General features: G+C 39.9%; 1 protein-coding gene across 1 annotated transcript in view; it reads right to left on the reverse strand.

Moving 5' to 3' along the window:
- LOC114658415 (cadherin-4-like) overlaps positions 1 to 21,342 on the reverse strand; it is a 2,147,065-nt gene that overhangs the window by 1,012,959 nt on the left and 1,112,764 nt on the right. The window lies entirely within an intron of this gene.

Genomic DNA, 21,342 nt, shown 5'->3' on the forward strand with positions numbered 1-21,342 from the left:
CTCTCTGGAAATGAACATCTATCTGCTGTAGCCATGTGTTATGTGGGCATCCCCTTGGCCTGGTCCAACTTCTTGTGTCCTCAGCAATGAGAATCCTGCAAGCCAGATCACATTCAGGAAATCATGCCACATGGCCGTAGTGCCATAACTGACGCTCCCTCACAATGCAGGTAATGTGCCACATTTGTGATTCGATGAGCAACCGCTTAATTGACACAAAGTCAAACCAGCAGTACCCAAGGATTCTCCGAAGGAGTCCAGTCTTTGTCTCACGTTACTGGATAGCATCCATGTCTCGCAACCATATAACAAAACATGGAGCACCAGGACTCTAAAGACTTGGACCTTTGTCCTTTTGCAGAGATATCGGTATTGCCACACACTCCTTTCCAGAAACCTCATGACCCCCCCATGCTCTCCCAATCCATCTACTGAATTCAGAGGATGAGCCACCAGAGACATGAATATCACTGCCGAGGTAAGTAAGCCTCTCCATGAGGTCAACATTCACTCCACAGACAGACACACTGGTGATGGCATTAACCAAGAGGTCATTAAAGGCCTGGATCTTGGATTTTATCCAGGACACTCGATAGCCCAGACACTCAGACTCCTCACTCAGTCTTCTCAAGAGCCCCAATCAGAGCCTCGATCAACATCGTCTGCAAAGTCAAGAACATTGAATCTCTCTTCACTTAGAGATGCCCCACAGCCATTGGACCCCATGACCCAGTCCATGCAAGCACTGAACCCAAGAATCAACTGGGAAAAATGCAGAGGTTCTGCCTCCACTCTGCACAGCAGTGACAGTACCAGTGTACAGGCTGGTCATGATATCCAGCAACTTCAGGGGGATCTACTGAAGTCTCAGAATGTCCTACAGGGCAACTCGATCAACTGAGTCGAAAGCTTTACAAAAATTGACAAAGACTCATTGTTTTTGAGTTCAAGTTTTTTTTCTATTCCTCTCTGCCTTTCTTTTTTTTAAAGCCTTTTGCACTTTTTTGGGGCCTGTGCAGACCATGAAGCCTGCTTCTTGAGCCTCATTTGAAGCCTGATGCTCAAGCTTGGAGGCCGAGTGTTATTTAGAGTTGGAGAGTCAAGCAGGATTATATCACACTTCAGTCAGACAAAAACTGTAAAGACAACAGGCCCAGACAAATAAACAAAGCAGGGCTGATAAACAATAAATATGTTCAATAATTTAATAAACGGCAGAGTCACGTTTCTCCAAGAGAATCAGTAGAGTCGATGATGTGACCATGGTCCCAGGTTTACTTTTGTAGTTTCCCGTCATGGTCACCAAGACCCCACAGTTACATCCTGTATTTCACATCTTTGCCACATCAATGTACCTCATATTATGTGGCGGCCATGCGGCAGTGGTGTCATGATGAAATGTCCAACTTAAAACTCTAGACACTATGAGTGATTTTCAACAAATAAAGGAAAAAGAAAGCCAAAGATACTAAATCATAAAAGACTCAGAACAGCACCCGGGCCAATATGTGTCATGCATCTCTGAGTAGGAAAGTGGTCCTAACTGGCTTCAAAATCTCAGAGTGACACAAATGTGATCCTACTCTTAGGAATTGGAATAAAAGCATTTTATTAATTTAGGAAAGTAATCCTAAAATCACCAGGATTTAGGAGAGCCCATACGTTGTCCAAATTTGTTAGAAGCTGCTAGAAGATGACTTTCAGGCAGAGAATGGAATGCACTTCCAGGGAAAGGCTTAATGTTCGCAAATACAGAAGATATTTGTTAGACAGAGATGGGATAATATCCATAAGAAGTCTTGTATGCTACGTAATCTACACATAGCCATGCACTGTTTGCCAAAATGAAAGAATTTGTAACGTTTTGTGTGAATTGCAGCTTTGCACTAGTAATGATTTGGGTATGTCATAAACCATCCATTTTTTGAATGTTGCACCAAACGCGGAAGGAGCCTTACAATGTGTTAGGTAATACTCAGATTCACACATTTCTCCATGACTCCATATGATGTAATGACAAGCTCCATAATTGCAAATCAGCACTTACATAAAGATAATTTCCCAAAGGACAGATGAGCATGCATATATGAATGAATCACAAGCATTACCACAGTATCGAAACACTAGAGGTCACGGTTACCGCCGTGTTATAGTAGACATCATATTTCCCTGCAGACAGCTGGGGCTGGATGGGAAACAGAGAGCAAAATGTCATACATGTACACTGCACTTTGCATTCAATGAACCCCTGAAAGATTTGCTTTACGTTTTTCAAGACCAAGAAGGTTCAAGAAGTCAGGCAGAGACTCCAGGGGCATTAGATGAAACCAGCCTAACCTGAAGATAAGGGGCGATCACAGAGGGGGAAATAGTATGTGACTCTGGAAGGCAATTGGGAACACTGGAAGAGTGAACATGACTTCAAAAACAACGCTGTGACTACAGTGGTTTCATTAACTATTACTTTATGAGGCACTTCCTGCACTCTGAAGTACAGCTGTGAATCATTCATTTTTAAATAAACATGCCTGTTATCGGCTTTAACTCTCATTCTCTGTGTGTGTTGGTCTTATGTGTTATGTGTGGCTTATCCTACCTTATTATGATTGCCTGTTCTTCTTCTTATTCTTTTTTGTTATTATTATCATCTTTGTGGTCAAACCTTAGTGTTAGTATCAGAAAACTACAAAACATCATCTTGATTTCCAAGAAAAGTACAAAAAATCATCATGATTGCTGTAAAAATGTGACGTTGATTCATTCTCAAAAGTAAACTCCTAGTCCTTGGTGGGCATGGATTTCGGACACTGGTCCTGTCCTTCTCTGAAGCAGCACAAATTCTTACCCTAGTCAGACTTTTAGTGCAATTCCCAGGAGTAATTCTTTACAAATATGGGCACAGATGTTCTTAAGTCACTGTGGAACCTGAACTTGCTGTGGTGTGCCATGTAAATGCAGCAGCAGTCTGCACAAACAAAAGGTGCGGCATCATGGGAGACAGGAGTAACAGCTCCTAAATGCAGGTAATGTGTTTGAAATTTCAATGAAATTAGAACACAGAATGAATTTCATTTACGAATAATGTGATGAGCTGCTAATTTGATTTAATGCTGATGATAATGTGCCTAAGTGTGCATCAGCACTAAGAAAAAAATGAATAAATAACCGGAGACTTTGCTCCACGTTGAAAGTCAGAGGAACACCAGTGATGCAAGTGTCAGCTCTTAGCCATGTATTAATCATTTTTACAGATTTAGCACAGAATGAACTTTCATCTTTTTTCATTTTCCCATTATTACATATGGGAAAAGACTGAATTTTTTTGATGCTTTTTAAAAAGTAAAAATTACTTGTAATATTATTGGATTGTTATAAGTACAATTAACTTTAGCAATTTCTTTGATGTTATGTAACGTGGAACTGCTAAGTAGCAATTCTTGTGTATTTAATACACATTTAATACACAAGAATTTCAACTTCTTTAGATTTCATACTCTCAGCCTTTACAGTTTATTTTGTATGTTGTGCTAGTTTTTCCTTTTAAGATTGAGTATTCAACTTTTAAACTGCTGCAAGGCTAATGCATGAGACAGTATCTAGTGCAGTTGCCTTTCCAGCTCTTCCAGAGGGACTTTAAAGCAGGGGTCTTCAGCTCCGGTCCTGGAGCTCTACTGTGGCCTCAGCTTTTCATACTTGCCCTCAGTGGCATAGCTCGAGTTCATGCCGCTCGGGGCAGTGCTTCAATTTGCCACCCTCCAACATATCTGAATATTTTAACCTATTTAAATAGAAAATTAAAATGACGTATAGAGAAAAATTAAGATACATTTTGCATAGATTTATTCATATATAGAGAAACAGCAATAATTTTTCACATATAATTATTTATAAGCATCAATTAGACAAGAATATAGTATACACGAACTGATAAGCCGTGTTCTAATTAATAGTTTAATATAATTACGCTGCAAAAACCAGAACCAGTGTAGTGTACAAGTGATAGGTTGGGATGTTTTCTGCACAGAGCAAGAATGCATTCTGATTGATAATAATAATATATGAAATTATAAATTGTAAATTAGTTGTTTATCTTCCTAGAAATTATTATTGGTGTAATGTTTATGTTTGTTATTGCCTCATAAATTTCAACTGCCGTGTCTGATGCTGTCATAGAAGGACAGTCTGAAAATTATTTTTGAAGCATTTGTGGATAAAAATCAGAGAATTTTACTTTTTTCATTCATGAGTGATATTTTTCAGAACCCTGCTGAGCCTTTTGGCCAATAACGCTGCCCCCAACAATGTGGTGCCTGGGGCGGACTGCTCCCCTCTGCCCACCCCTAGCTACACCACTGCTTACCCTTTACTTATTTAGTGACCAATATTCCCTGCTAATTAACCTGTCTTTCCTTCATTTTAGTACACTTGTTTTTTAATACTCAGTGCTATGAATTACTTCATTTTTTCCTTAAACGACAGCTAGACAAAAATGAGATATGAAGTGAACTAACAGATAACCAGCTAAATTATGGCCTCAAACTCCCGCCAATTTCACTCGAACCATTTTCTTAATTAGAAGCTGATATTTATTGTTAATTAAACCCATTATTTCATTCTATGTCCTGTTGGTGTTCTCATTCTACCACACACACACTTCCAGAACTGTTGATTTTCTTTTTACTTTCTCATATACAAAGTTTAAGGAAAGTATTGGAATCCTCCAAAAATTTCATTTCGAGATTTTGATGAATCTCGATGCTTTAGACCTCCCTGAGTCCGAAAATACCATTTTTGGAATTATGTCTGTGTGTGTGTGCATGCGTGTGTGTTTGTGTGTGTAAACACGATAACTTGAGTACACTTTCACTTCGGTCAACCAAATTTTGCATAAGTATTAGGTACAAAACGTAGATTTCTATAAACTGTTGGGCTATTTCCGCTAACCAGAAGTGGTACTTCACCTTTTATTAATGCAGCTGCAGAGTCCGATTTATTCAACTTTACTTTTATAATAATTGTTCAATATATTATTAATTTGATTTGATTTGTTGTTGATGGTTCTTTAATGTACATAATATAAAAATATAAACATTGTCTTGCAGTTTACTCCTCAAATATCCATCCCTATATTTGAGTATATGAGAAAGTCTAGGGGAGACCACTGCCAAAATGTTTTTGTGACCTGAGCAGATCAACATTACTGAGAACTTCACCAGCACTACTGCTTTGCAGTAAGGAGATTACGGGTTCACTTCCTAGGTTTACATCAGGGCCACGGGACTGGAGTTTAGAAACTACACCCTCGGGGACCCATGGCCATCACCAGGGGGCACCTGGACAGTTCCGGAGCAGTGGTCTGCAGCACTTCTGCCACACCCGTAAGTGCTGCTAGAAGAGGAGCTGGATTCCCATGCAGTAATTCCACCACACCCAGAACTTGATCGAGGAGCGCCTGGAGCACTTCCGGGTGCGGTATAAAAGAGGCTGCCTCACTCCACTCAGGGAGCCAGAGTTAGGAGGAAGAAGACAGAGCTTGCGAGAGAGGACTGGAGACGGCAGAAGAAAAGGACAGGAAAGAGCTATAAGGATGAAGCATTTGTGGAGTTTGTGCACTGTATACATCGTGGTGGTACAAAACATTAATAAACGTGTGTGTTTTGGGACATTCTTTGTCTATGCCTGTCTGTGTCCGGGCTAAAGTTCACAGGGTGCAAATGGCCACAACATCACACAACAGGCAGCAGTGCACTGCAGGAAAAGGGGAGAGAGGAGAAAACAAACAAAAAAAAAACTTATCTGACTATTATTTAACCTTAGCTCAGGAATTCAGTATGTTAGCATCTCTGGTTTATGTTTGCCAGTACACTTGAAACATTTCCCTTGATGATTACATAGCACTCGCGTTAAGTCAACCGAAAAGTGTCTGCCAAACACGGTAAATATAAGTATTGTACGGCATAACAGAATTGCAAACACGTTAACTGCAAGGTGCAGTCTGTGTCCAAAACACTGAAGTCTGAGCCAGTCATTTACTTCAGTAGCCTTGATAATATTTTTTTGCATTGTCAGTAGTATAATACACTCTCAAATCTTCACATAAACACCAGCCATCCAAAGCCTCACATAATCCCATAGCTGTATTTTCCCCACTGCGTTCTTCAGGGAAGTAGGACTTCTGTAAACACAGAGTCTTTCATTTCAAATCACGGATGATGAAATGAATTGTCGGGCTTAAGTCGGGCTCTGTTGTCCTGTTTCACCAAAGATCGGTTGTGCATGTGAAAATGTCAACTCTTACAGCACCTGTTTGCAACAATGCTCATATATCTCTGGGATGGCGATTTGGGAAAAATACGTACGGGATAGAATCTGGAGTTGTTTACTCAGTTTGTTGATAAGGTACATAAAAACTTTTTTTTTTGGACAGTATTTATTGGCACCATGTCTTTACACAGGTAGTGGGTAATGGCCTGCATTATTTGTTTTTGACAACAGAACCTGTGCTCTTGTGGTGATGTGCATTCAGAACATTTGGAAATCGATGGCTGTGTTAGAGATGATGCAGATTTTGTCTTCAGTCTGGCGTGCTACTTGCACATTTTTGTGAACAGCACTCATCGTACTCGTCTTTATGGCTATGTTTCAAATGGTGGAACAGGCTTGTTATGTTTCTTCTGAAAGAATCCACCTCTGTTCAACATGATTTACAAAATACCTGAGTTAGTAAATGGTCTTCCCATTTAAAGCCACAGTACTGCCATACGACAGATTTGGCAGCTCATTTGGGGACCAAATCATCTGCTTTTAAGCCAGTATTTTCGGCCTCAGCTATATCCATGATGTTGCTTCCTTTGCCAATAAATGAGTTGACGGACACTGAACTTCTGCTGCTCCTCTTACGTATACGGCGAAATTGTTTGTAAGTGTCCTTTTAGTTTGTAGTTCAGTTACTTGCCTAATTAAATTGCAGCTTAAGTTTAGTGCAGCTATATACCTGAGACAGCGATAAGTTTACCGCACAAATGACTTACCACAACTAAATTAATCATTCTACATTAGTATTAACAATGGAAACCTCTTCTTGCCCTTTACCTCATTTGGTTCTACCTGGAGACGATTTTGCTTCCCAACTAACATTCCATTTCAGTATCTTCTCCTTAATTCTGCTTTGCTTATTGCTATCCAAATAAGATCATTACAAATCAAGAGCTCCCATTGCAATCCTTTATACAATGTGCTGGTTATCACCTTCAACACTATCACGAATAGCAAAGGACTCAGAATGGATGCCTGGTGCAGCCCCACCTTCATCTCAAAACTTTTCATTCATGGCTCCTCATGCTGTCATCTACAGGATCTCAGTGTTGTACAAAGAACGTTCTGCAACTCTGTTTTATTTCAGACTCTGAACTGGATGAGTGACATCTGCAGAGAAGCTTGAAACAGTTAAACATAGCGTTATAGCTCTTCAGAAACAAAAAGGCACCAAGGAGAACTTCACACAACAGCAGATCCAGCCATTACTATACTGTTGTGATGTAAGATTTTGCATATAACTTGATAAATATTTTGTATGTCTTTATTTGTAATTTAGGCAAAGCAATGTAATTTAGTGTTACTTTGGTGAGAGGCATTCGTGTTTGGCCCCCCCCCCCCCCCCCAAGTCTTTTTGAATTTCATGACAGAGTATTTGGGTGTGCCTTAAACCAGTTTGGCGAGTGTTTCTCTGCTAAAGTCTTTCAACTCCTGCAAGAAAGCCATAAAGACATATGATCTTGGGGGTGGCAGGTTTTAAGATGCTGTATTCCCCCATTGGTCTGAAGTATGGCACTTTGGAATTGGCTTGGATCAGAAGCTTTTAAGTATCATGATGTCCTATTGGCTGTAGGGGTTGGACAGAGAATCTATAAATCTGCTTGTTCAACCACATTCTCTCTTTCTTACTAACATCTGAAAGAAGCATCTCTTACTAACCTCTGATGATGAAGACAACTCAATGAAGAGCACAACTTAGCAGCCAGATTTGAACAGACTTGTGGCCTATTCTGAAGAAAGCTGAGCAACAATGATGCCTTAACTAGAGACATTTTAAATAACTAACAAGTCTGTGTGCCGCCTGAACTACACATCACCATTTAATCAGGTTGTATGGTTGCCAATATTTCAAATGTACTTTGCATATTGTTATTATTTATGAATATTATCAATAATACATTATTTTGTGTGTAACTTAACCCCTGCTTGTCTTTTTACTATATCTAATTGCCTATAGATATGGAAGGGAAGGTGGCGATAAGTTTTATACTATAATCCCTTATAAACAGTGGTAAGTCTGTGAGATTAGGCATTCTGACAAAGGCTACTTATTAATAATACAATAGGGGAAAGTAGAGCAATATATTACTCTACCAAGACAAAACATATACAAAGTGGGTTTCTTTTGTTTTTCTTCACTAAAAGGCGTCAAAACAAATGGGAGCAAGGGCTGGGGAGATGTTGCTCTTCAGAACTGCCCAAGACAAAACCGTCTAGTCAAGAAATTGACATCACAGCCAACTCTTACTGTTCATCCACACCTAATTATCGCCATGCTCACCTCACCACCTCATATGAAACGCCTACCCAAGATTTGACAAGGCATACTGTACATTGGCATCTCTTTGTTTGTTTTTTGGATTGTCATCAAAGGTTTGACATTAAATACAACTGGTAGAGTGGCTGAAACAAGGTCTGTGAACTTCAGTTCTCCTCTGTCTGTTTCATGGAGTCACTATAGGCACAAGTGAACATCTGGCTGACACTTTAAAGAAGCGGACACTTTTTTCTCATGCTTCCATTGCTCTACAGTATGTGAGAAATCAACTAATGGTCCTGTTCATGAAAGAGTTACAGTATTTACAGAAAGTGCCACCTTTACACCAAGTCTGGCAGAGGCACCTGGAGATATAACTCCATTTAAAAGACTATTCACACTGGCTAACAAAATTACAGAGATGATAAAATATCCAACAGGCCATTATTCGAAAATATTATTTTACTAATAACACTTCTTATGGCGTTCACCAGCTTAAGGTCAAATGTAATTGGAAAGTTGTCAAATGGAAAGTGGCACAGACTCTATAAAATTGATCATGTCGTGTTAACCTTACTCGTGATCACATCACATTGAAAACAAACAATGCCACCCTGAAAATAGTCCTGGTGAAGCTCACCCTGTTCAATAATAACACCAGTGAAGATCTCTCTCAGCTGACATTGCCGGGACAGTTAGTTGTGGTGGCTGTCAAGCTTATTTGTCCACATTGACATGCTCCACTCATTTATTTTTGATCTTGTTCATCCATGTCAGGCTTTGGGGGCATTTGCTGGTCCCCATCGCAGCTTTCACTGCAATGTGGGAAGCAACCATTGATGTGGCATCAGTGCATTTCAGAGCAAATGCTGAGATGTGATATCTTATTTTTATTCACATCAGTGCATTGCAGAGAAAATGCTGAGATGTGATATCTTATTTTTATTAAGTTTTAAAAATTGTCAGAGAGGTTGGCTTGAGGTGATGTACGCAGAGATCAGAAGTGACTTGTGTGGAAGGATGCCATGTTGCCCCAGGATGCTTTGGGTGCTTAGCTGGCATACCAGGAATTCCTGACCACATCTCTGAAGAGAGAGTGAAGCAGATGAGAGGGCTTGTTTTAGGAGCATAGGAGTTCGGGCCGTTCCTTTCAGAGAGGTGACAATTGGGGGTACTGCTTGGGAGACTATACGGACAAGTGAAAACGTACAAGATAAGATATTCCAGAGGGCACTGGAAGGGGCATCCCCTTAGCGGTAAACAGTTCTGGGGCTTGGCAGAAATGATAGCCACTGATAGCAAGTCAGGAGAATTTGGGAGGAAGATCAGAGGAAGTGTGTATATATGCCCAGAGGGTTAGCCTCAGGTTGTTTCTGTTCTGCCTGTTTTCATTTCTCCTCTCCACTTGTTTTGTCAGTAAAGATACCGTTTTTGTTTGCTTTTGGCACTTTAGACGCAGAAAGCTGTCACCATGGCCCCTAATATTACACTTTCCTAAGCTCTTTAACTTCTTTTGAAGGAGTTCACAATCCACAGATCAGAGCTGAACCAATATTTTAAGCCAGTGTGCCAAGCACCCATGCTAATCCCAGAGTCCTGTTAGTGCTCTAGTGTTAGCTAAATACAGAAATTGAGCTCTGGCACAGTGAAATATAAAATACTTTAGCTATGGAGAATGCCATCACTTAAGTAGTAGAACCGTATCATTCACTGATACACAATCTGCAAACAAAAGCCACGGCCCTGATCTACTTGTTATGACACATTTGCACTTTGGGGATGAGTGTACAACACTTAAATGGCTACTCATCAGGTGGATTAAAGTAATTGTGTGCCACCAATCAGTCTGCCACCCTTCCAGAGACAAGTGCCTCAACTCAGAAGGCAGAACCAGGTCATTTTGAGTGTGAAGCTGCTTTCCCCTGCAACATGAATACTGGCAGTATCACTGTATGTGCAATGTCTTTCACTTTCTCCTAGCCACTGTCACACTCTTGAGCATCAGCATGTTATGTTTTGGTTTCTTTTTAACATTTTCATGTCTATTTCTATTGCATTATGTTTGAAATGTCTTTTTTGCCTCTTATTAGTATTTGACTTGTCCTGGGTAAGCAGGTTAGGAAAATGAATGAATGTATGGGGTTGACTTATACTAATTGTGATTCTCCAGTTTGAAATAATTTAAAAAAAATATGTAGTGACATTTGTTTATTTTGTTTATACAGAGGAAGAGGTTGGCGAGAAAGTAGTGGGATAATCATAGAGATACATAAAGTAGACAGGAGTACAATGAAATAAGGCGTAAGGTGAAGAGAGATGTGACGAAGGCTAAAGAAAAGGCGTATGATGAGCTGTATAAGAGGTTGGACACTAAGGAGGGAGACAATGACCTGTACCAATTGGCTAGACAGAGGGGCCGCGCTGGGAAAAATGTGCAGCAGGTTAGGGTGATAAAGATGGAAATGTACTCACAAGCGAGGAGGGTGTGTTGAGCAGATGGAAAGAGAATGATGAATGAAGAGAATGAGAGAGAGAGAGAGAGAGAGAGAGAGAGAGAGAGAGAGAGAGAGAGAGAGAGAGAGAGAGAAAAAAGGTTGGATGATGTTTCAAAAGTGAATCAGGAAGTACAACAGATTAGCATGTAGGAAGTTAGAACAGCTATGAAGACGATGAAGAATAGAAAGGCCGTTGGTCCAGATGACATACCTGTGGAAGCATGGAGGTGTTTAGGAGAGATGGCAGTGGAGTTTTTAACCAGATTGTTTAATGCAATCTTGTAAAGTGAGAGGATGCCTGAGGAGTGGAGAATAAGTGTAATGATACTGATTTTTAAGAATAAAGGGGTTGTGCTAAGTGGTAGTAACTACAGGGGGATAAAATTGATGAGCCACAGCATGAAATTATGGGAAAGAGTAGTGAAACCCAGGTTAAGAAGGGAGATGGCGATTAGCGAGCAGCAGTATGGTTTCATGGCAGGAAAGAACACCACAGTTGCGATGTTTGCTCTGAGGATGTTGATGGAGAAGTATAAAGAAGGCCAGAAGGAGTTGCAGTGCATCTTTGTGGACCTGGAGAAATCATATGAAATGATGCTTCGAGAGGAGTTGTGGTATTGTATGAGAAAGTCAGGAGTGGCAGAGAAGACAGTGGTGAGGTCAGTTGTAGGAGTGACAGACTTATTCAAGGTGGAGGTGGGATTACATTAGTAATCGGCTCTGAGCCTTTCTTATTTGCAATGGTGATGGACAGGTTGACAGACGAGATTAGACAGGAGTCCCCATGGACTATGATGTTTGCTGATGACATTGTGATCTGTAGCGAGAGTAGGGAGCAGGCTGAGGAGATCCTGGAGAGGTGAAGATATGCTCTAGACGGGAGAAGAATGAAGGCTAGTAGGAACAAAACAGAATACATGTGTGTAAATGAGAGGGAGGTCAGAGGAGTGATGAGGATGCAGGGAGTAGAGCTGGTGAAGGTGGATGTGTTTACTGTAAATATATGGAATCAACAGTACAGAGTAATGAGGAATGTTGAAAAGAGGTGAAGAAGAGAGTGCAGGCAGGTGGAGAGGATGGAGAAGAGTGTCAGAATTGATTTGTGACAGATGGGTACCAGCACGAGTGAAAGAGAAGGTCTACAAGATGGTAGTGAGACCAGCTATGCTATATGGGTTGGAGACGGTGGCACTGACCAGAAAGCAGGAGACAGAGCTGGAGGTAGCAGAGTCAAAGATGCTAAGATTTGCACTGGGTGTGACGAGGATGGACAGGATTAGAAATGAGGACATTAGAGGTTCAGCTCAGTCCGGACATTTTGGAGACAAAGTCAGAGAGATGAGATTGCATTTGTTTGGACATGTGCAGAGGAGAGATGCTGGGTATATTGGGAAAAGGATGCTAAGGATAGAGGTGCCAGGCAAGAGGAAAAGAGGATGGCCTAAGAGGAGGTTTATGGATGTGGTGAGAGATGACATGCAGGTGATGGGTGTAACAGAGCAAGATGCAGAGGACAGAAAGATATGGAAAAAGATGAACCGCTGTGGTGACCCCTAACAGGAGCAGCTGAAAGAAGAAGAAGAAAAAGAGGATTTTCCTTTATAAGGTCTCCCTGAGCTGCTCTACCAAAAATGCAAATCACCACAATGGAAGAACTGTTAAGAGGTTGCTTTGTAAAACTGAAAATTGACATGCAGTATTAGCAGATGTAATGGGGTTACAAATATGGCCAGGAATGAACAGAAATGAAGGACTGCACATTTTCTGTGTTTTGTTTGCTGTTGTTTCACTTTGCTGTGTATTTGTAGCATCTGGCATTTTGTGGTAATTGTCTATGCAAGATCTTTAAAGTAAGGAAGCAGCCTGCTTAAATTAAGCATATGTACTAAGGGAAATGTGTCAAATTCTCTGTGGCATTCTAAGTCCAGAGTTTTTAAAAAATACTGCTGTGTATTTTCTCAGTGCAGATATAAGAACCGGTTTAAATCAAATGCATCTACCATGAAGTACAATTCATGATTTTACAACCTCTGTTTCTGGATGCAAACTGCTTCTGACAGTTTTTTAGAGCTGATGCTACTGAGTGTGTTCAACTTCTAACGTGGTTTTGGAAACTCCACATCCAGCTTTCCCAGAGACAAGCTTTTAGATATATGTGCCAAAACAATTGGGACTGGGTGACTAAATAAAGCTGTATAAAGTCAGATGATGAGCTAACTATGGAGACAAAGGTCACAGAGAGACAGAGACATCTCCAAGGAAGAGTACAATTCACCAAGAATGGTTTGAGTTACTGCCAAATCTTCAAGTAATCTCTGCCTTAGGGACTGAACATCTAACACTATCAGGTTGTATGGTATGGGTTGCACATTCTGTTTGCTTTTGTTTGTGGCAATAACTATTGGAAATGTTAAAACGTATTAAGACTGTTTTGCTGATTACACGTTTTACTCATAGTGGGAGATGACACAGAAATAATCTACAGTGACAGTTATACCCGGGTGAAGACTGACAGAGAGCTACTGACAAAAGCTCATGGACCATAGTCCTGAGTGTAAATGGACTGCAGCTGTGAATTGTATATGCCTAAAGGGTGGCAAATGGGAGTAACGACATATAACTGGGGGTGTTCATGAACAGAATTTCTACATTTGATAAAGGGGGATTTCAGTTTTCAGGAGTGGTGTCCCCAAAAATCGTTTCCACAATAAAAACATTTGGAGCTGCCAGCAGAGTATAAAGTGAGCAGGGTTATTTGACTTTGTAGTGTGATAAAACAACTGGACATAGTTAAACCCACTAAATCAAGCTGAGCATGTGGGGCAGAGCTATTGCCGAAGGAGAACTCAAACAGATACTAAGATAATGTGCTATCTCCACACCAACTGGGAATGGGTTGAGGGATACTTGAGTTACAGTGCCAAGCACTCCTCCTTTATGCCATCCTGGCACTCATTAATAAATGAAGTAAAAAAAAATAATTTAATGGTATACTTTAATAGTTTTTTAACTGACAGGAATTTTTTTTGTATCGTTTTAAGAAGCTTTACTGTATATATGTAATGGGCTGGCCAAGTGCTTGCACATAATGCTAATTTTGAAAAGACTAGGGGGGGGCTAAACGCACGCTAAGTAGATGCGTTCGGATTAGGTGCTGGCTTGCTGCTGCTGCTGTCATGCTGCGGGTCGATCATTTAAAAGCCTGTACAGCAGCTGTCCTTTTGTTTCACTGTCTTGTCTCGCGGGACATTAAAGTGTCTCTCGTGGGACGTTAAAGTGTCTCAGAGAAAATCACGTATCGTCTCCTTCCAAGCCTTCCAAGATTTTTTTTTTTTTATAATAGAGAGAAATGCAACCATGGATCACGCCTTTCCACTCACTAGCACAGTGCAATATAGTGATGCCAGCTAATCTGAGGGCAGGGCTTTTGACTGGCATGAGCATGGCATTGTGTATTGATTAGTGTCTACGGTGTCACCATACCAGGTACTGCATTGACACTGCATGCTCCTGCATCAGTCGGACAAATGACAAATACTTTTAGAGTCCTGTAAGACATAATGACATTATATTGTAATTGATCTGACGTGGACACTGAGGACATTTCCAAGCAGATTCAAGTGCTGTAAGGTGCCGCTCGCGATGCTACTTTTAAATTATAACAAATAATGAATTTATTTCTGTCAGACTTCCTCACTTGCACTCCTTACGACTGCCATTGCAGGATTTCCTCTCATCAAAGCAGGTCTCCTTACCTCTCAGCTCTCACAATTTCTCCAGATTCCCTGTGAGAGTCATACCCAGAAGCCGTAGGCTTTTGAAATAAGTGGATAATTTAATAACTTTGGAGGAATTCTATGGTGTAACAAATGAGAGTACACTGTAAAGGCACCCCATGAAGGTGGCCCAAATGTTCTCCCGGGAAACAGGCTTGTGACAATAGAAGGTCATAACAATGAAACTTTGCTTATGCTACTTCACTAGCTTGATAAAGACACAAAATGTGGTTGAAGATCAAAGCTTTACACAAGATAAATCAACATACCTCTGGGGAGAGCAGGACAACGAAGACACAAAGGTTACTTTACAATGATTTCCTTGGGTAGAATCTTGCTGGCAATTTTTCATTTTTTCTTTCAGTGGTTTTGCTGATACATTTGGGGGGAGGAGAGTTGTAACTTGCAGGTCCGATTTTCTTATTTTTATGTTCATATTTTTTATGCATTGGCAGAGTAAAATAGTTGTTTACAGTAGGAGATCTTAAAGCAATATAGATATTTAAGTTAAAGATGAGCAAAGTTATTTAAAGTAAATCTTATGTGTTCATATTAGAGTATGTCCTTTGTCTTGTGTGAATATCTTTGTTAAAGATCTCGTTTGGAGGCTCTATCTGGAAATGCTAACATAAATGAGAAATCCATCAGTCAGCAAATGGAAGTACACACACAGAGTATGCTATGTACAATTAGAGGGTGCCCCATCTGATAAACTGCAAATATAGTGTAGAACAGGTTTTGGGTACTGATAGTCATGAATAATGCAGTGTTTTTCAGTTGCCATGGCATCAGAGAATTTCATGAAGAAAAGATTCCTGACATTTTCAGCAGCAAAGTATGTGTGATTGTTGCACAAAAGACTCAACCTATAAGAAAACATCTGAGAAGGCCAAAGAAAACTAATTTTAGTTTGACGCACCAAGCAGTGACATGTTACAAGTATGAAGTGGATAACTGATGAGCTGAACATGTCCTGTTGGGCCAGTGTTCTCCAACATTCAATTTGTTGTTCCCTGGGCTTTGTAGGACAAAGTGGGCATTGCCTATTTTGCTAGGCTTTAGTGGCACACCAGGCCTGTTAGGGCATCAAATTTAACAGACATCCAGTTGCTCCTTGACCCCACTAACATTCCAAACTAAGTGACTGAAGTCCAGCTCATACCAGGATCTGCCTGGACTTCATCTGATCACAAAGATATAAATCAGAATTGAACTGATATGTCTCCAGAAGGCCCCACTGCAGACTCAAGTAAGAACAAAGACTTATAATTTAAGAAATGGCAACTGGGATAGACAGAAGAACTCACCTAATAAAAGATTTTGTAACTGGAAGTGACTTTAGTCCAATCACGAGAGGTTAGAATGCCTTCTTAAAAACTAGCTGCACCCATTCTCGGGACACAGACTCGTGAGGTTCTGTGAATTCAAAGGAAACTCAAGGGATTCTCTGGGGCAGTTACTCCTGAGCACATGCTCCAAAATCACTGAAAACCTCTGAAACTAAAAGTTGATGAGCCCCTCTCTCTCTTTACAGACCAGGAAGCTGAGATCCAGTCTGCCAAGCCAAACTGTGTGCCAGTAGTCTAAAAGGACTAAGATGTAACCATTACTTCAAAAAGGAAACTTCAGCATCTAAACTCTTGTGCCAGAAGGAGTAATGCTCCCCTTTATAGAGTTGCAAATGACACAGTAAAGGGCACAACTTAGGAAAGTACTGCGCACCACAGACAAACATGACTGAAAATTTAAAATGAGGAATATGAATAAAGATTCATTAAACCGGTAATCAAAAATAAAGGCTTTTAGAGAGGCAAACAAAAGGTAATATCTGTCATGTTCTTATACCCCAGAAGGCCCAGGGTCGACCTTTACATTGTTGCTCTGATGATGTCACAAGTGAACGTATTCCAGAGAATTCTGGGTAAGGTGGGAATAACTGATGCTGTCACAGTAAAATGTAAATAAATTCTGAACTTTGTCAAAATGCACTAAACACCAAAATAAATATCAAATTTGAATCCATTAAGTCTCAAAACCCCAGAAAAGACATAAGTTTCTGATTATAACAGGAGGGTCTTCATAATAAGTATGGGGTCATCACAATAGTGTACTATTTGAGTCTTTTTCATTCAAATGCCTGCAGCAGAAAAGCTGGAAGCTCCAGTAGGAGAATGCTTAAGGGTTTGTTTGCTTTTTTGAGAGCTGTAATGCGTTTTAGGTTGTGTTCATGTTCTCCATTCTAGGACCTCAGGGGACTGGATTTGAACATATAAAATGATGAAAGAGTAGTGAAAGATGTGATGCACTTCTTGAGATAGCCAACATACCTTAGAGTTTGAGCTCCCATGACCCGCACCGACCTACTGAGATGGGCGCATGCTTGCTGTTTGTTTAAGTTGTGCCTTGTTCGTTACCTTTCTTCAGTATGGTGCTTTTGTATTAGATAAAGACTGGCAGATATTGCATCTTGGTCTAGTGAAAATACCCACAGGGTGAGTTCAGCAAGTTAAACTTTACTGGGACTTTTTCATTTATCATACACAGCATATACAAAACATATACAAAACTATGCATATTAATTTCATTTTGATTTGCAAAATGTGAAGAATTTCAGTTTGGTAGATCTGGAATGATTTCTAGTGAGGCTTCTTTTGATAAGATGATTGTCTAGGTCAAAAAAAGAGACAATCTCAAGCTAAGAAACTTAAATAGCTGTTGTAGGCAATCTTTATTTAAATTAAACCTCAAGTGAGACTTTACCATCAAGTCAGTGACTCCATCAACTACAAAAAAAGCAAACACAACCTTTTCCTTATTATCTTTGCCTTCCATTTTTGTGTGCTTTAGTCCAGTTAAAATGTAAAAAAAAAATAAAGTTGTTGTTCTATTACAATAATTTTGACCAGCACCCCACACCCACCACCATTTACGCCCAAAGCTCCTGGTGATTGTGTTTGTAATAAAAGGCTTTCTTTATGATAAATACAAATAGTTTCACCTCAAGGTGTAAGGAGCTATAAAGATGTGATAAAGAAAAATTCTTGAGACCACAAAAGCAACAAAGAAGAAGGCAATGCAAAGAGCAACCAATGAAACAAACCTCGGAGTTTTCAAAGGGAGGGAAACTTTATTTATAACACAGGGGTTCAGGTGCATGGGCACCAGTTACGTTGTTTTCTATGTACTTCCTTTTCTGTTCATGTTATAAGTTATATACAATAAATCAGCAAAGCTGTTTATGTATTCAAAACCAGGACCGCAGTGGTACCAGAAACACATTAGAAACAATAACTCTCATCCCTTTTATTTTGTTTTCCTTTACTCTTTTTTTTTTGGTACAAAATGGTACAAACAACAATACAAAATATTTGTGCTGTTGACATTTTACAAAAAAAGTCTTTAACTTCTTAGCTGTGCAGTGCTGTGTTCTTCAATGTGAGTAATGAGACACACCAGAAATCATTCTGAAAAACAACCACGGTCATGCGGGCTGCTACACAATGTGTTTTTTTTTTTGTTTTTTTTTATATATTTTTTTTTAGATTATGCATTAATAATGTTCTCATAATTATCTTGACCATTATAAAAAAGACACATGCAAACAAAAGAAACGCTCCCATTTTACATGTAGTTGTAACGTGTTTAAAGCAGTTCCTACATTATGTACATAGTGACGGCTGTGAGTTATGCTTGTTGGCTAATTGAAAGTCTCTAGTCTCTTGATAGACTGCCGCTCGTACCCTGCCCCTTCTCAAGTTATCCCTTAACCCCTCATCCTCGGCAGAACACCTTCACTAGTTTATCAATGGGATGGCACTTCTAGTCAATATGCACCACCTAGTGGTCTAGCTCTGCTTCCTTCCCCCACGCTGCCTCAGAAAATAGATACCAAAGATGGAGGAGTTTGGAAAGGCTGGATGGGTGTCGCCATCAGACAACTGAAGTGTAGAGACTGAGAGTGCTGGTTGGCAGTGGCACACATATGGCTGTTTTGATTTATTACATGGCTATTTATTTGTGGAGATGGAATATAGTGCAGAAGAAAGCCACCTTAAAGTAGCTTTGGCAAGGAGGTCAAGACAGAATCCTCAGAGTCTGTGTTTTTTTCTCTCTTACATAGTGTTTAAAACATGATACCTCCTCGACCAAAAGCTTGTGGTATTATCCATTGAAAGGGAAATCTGACCAGCTTTGTGAAAAAGGGGTCAGGGTGGAGCAGAAGGTTACATTTAGTGCATAATTTACAAAACAAACACCCTGCAGTCCCCAAAACTGGCAAATAAGTTGAAAGGTTGCTCCATCGAAGGATGTACTTTATCGTAAGAATGGTCAGAGAGTGTTCTCCTTTTATCTTTAAGTAAAACAATTACAGAAGACCATCAGATCAGTGCATGTGTGGGTGAGCACTGGACATGCTGTAAGGGGTGACAGCAACTTCTCAAGTTAAAGTTGAGAGGGACATGTAGGTTTGCATAACAGGTTGTCTTTGGAGATTTGACTGCTTAATGTTTCTCTTTGCTCTCTTGCATAAAGGAGTCACCTGGAGGGGCTACTTTTACATCAGTCGCTTGACAGATTAACAGCACATTTAGGCAGAATTCTTGTTAAAGTCTATTTACAGATCAGGGCTCAGTTGCAGGTAGGTGTCAGAGGGCAGACTAAGTTAACAAATGTTTCATCGAATCTGTTTGTTTATCAATATTGGACATGGCAGGCAATTCTGGTAATGCAGTCTATTGTCTGTCCCAGTTTGAAAATGTGGGCATATGTAATAATAATGGGGTGTGGGTGAGAGGGCAGTAAAAGCTTACTACTAGACTTGGGATCCCTGCAATGGACTAACTGACGTTCAATATTTAAACTTTGTGCTGGTGCTGCTTCTCTCCACTCTGGAATGTCGGAGTTGTAACAAGAAATGGATGTAAGGGTGTGGTCATAGAAGATTGTTCCAAGTATACAAGGACAGGTCTGTAGACATGGTGTGGAGGGGGCTCTGAAGGGGCACACCATTCACTGTGCTGTTTAAAAATCTAGCATTTTACATCCAGGTAATGGCACTGCTCAAGTATAAGGTCAATGCACGTATTATTATTATTATCATTTGTATACAATAATAATAATAATTTTTCTGCTGTAATATTCCGAAAAGGCTACACCTAAAAAACAGTTTCAATCGATATTTCAATAATTTCCTTCCAACATGATTCATGAGTCAACTCGCTAGATATCACCATATAATGGCTTTATGTCCAGTCACACACCACTCTATCTATCAATACTTAATATCATTTAAAGGTATAATAATAATTGTTTTCATTATTAAAAATATCTTTACAAAAAAGAAATAATCCTGAATCCCAGTTAACACTTTGCTCAAATCCATTTAGGAGTAATCGTGTATATTTTCTCCCGGCTGTCGAGCTATTTTTCAAGCCCATTTGTAACTTACTGTTTAATATTGATTGACTGTCTTGTAAGCCAGCTGGCAACAATGCATTCAGCTGTTGAATTACGAAAAGGAAATGGCAAAGCAGTGGGATCCAATTCTGTGTTCATATACCCGATTACCTTTTGCTATAAAGAAAAATGATTTTTTTTTAATCTGCTACAAGCTACACCTTTAATTCCTTTGCTCAGTGTCTTTGCGTCACATGCTGCAACCCTTGCGGCCAAGTGTGTCGTCTCGTTGGGAATCTCGCACAAGAAGTTAAGCTGCTCTTTGTCTCCAAATTCCAGACCCACTGCATGAACAGCAGCCCTCCACTTATCTCCTTTTCTAAGGATGTTTCTTTAATCCTAGTTAGATGTTGACACTGCAGCCACATCCGCAGGAGCTTTAAGATCAGTCTCAGTTTTTATATCTGAGAGACTAAAGCAAAGAAATATTGATATGATCCACTTTGAAGTTTCAAAAACTAGGGTGATACTTAATGGCATCAGTATATTGTGACAGGCCTGAATTAAGAGGGTTGTGTGAGTGAAATTTTCAACCTTTTTCTTATAAAGCTGTGTCAGATGCCCAGGTTGGACTGTCCTGCATGAGTGCATGATGACGCAGCAAGACGTTAAGATGTCTGCTCATGCTGCTTTATTTTGACCTCAATCCTCATTGCTTAGCATAACATATTGAGATGGTACTCCCTACGCAATATAAAATAGAGACAGATTAACTGAGATGGCTGCATTGAGTGAGATGCCTTGATGATATATAAATGGCTGATTTATTGAATCTGCATACTAATCTCCAGTAAGGGGCCACAATCATGGATCAGTAACAGACTACTGGGTGTAGGGTGTTAGCCATCCTCATGGATTTTACCACAAGATGACATGGATTTCATTTTTTTAAACTCTTGACCTTGAGTTTTAACAGTTGCACAAACTGAATTGAGGATATCCTATGTACTGTCTTTCATTTTTCTAGTTAGATCCTGCTAAATAAAATGTGGCTCTGGGCCAGTGACATTTGTGGCTTCTCAGAACCAATTAAGATTATCCA

The sequence above is a fragment of the Erpetoichthys calabaricus genome, chromosome 10 (genome assembly GCF_900747795.2).
Source record: "Erpetoichthys calabaricus chromosome 10, fErpCal1.3, whole genome shotgun sequence".
Classification (NCBI taxonomy): Eukaryota; Metazoa; Chordata; class Cladistia; order Polypteriformes; family Polypteridae; genus Erpetoichthys; species Erpetoichthys calabaricus.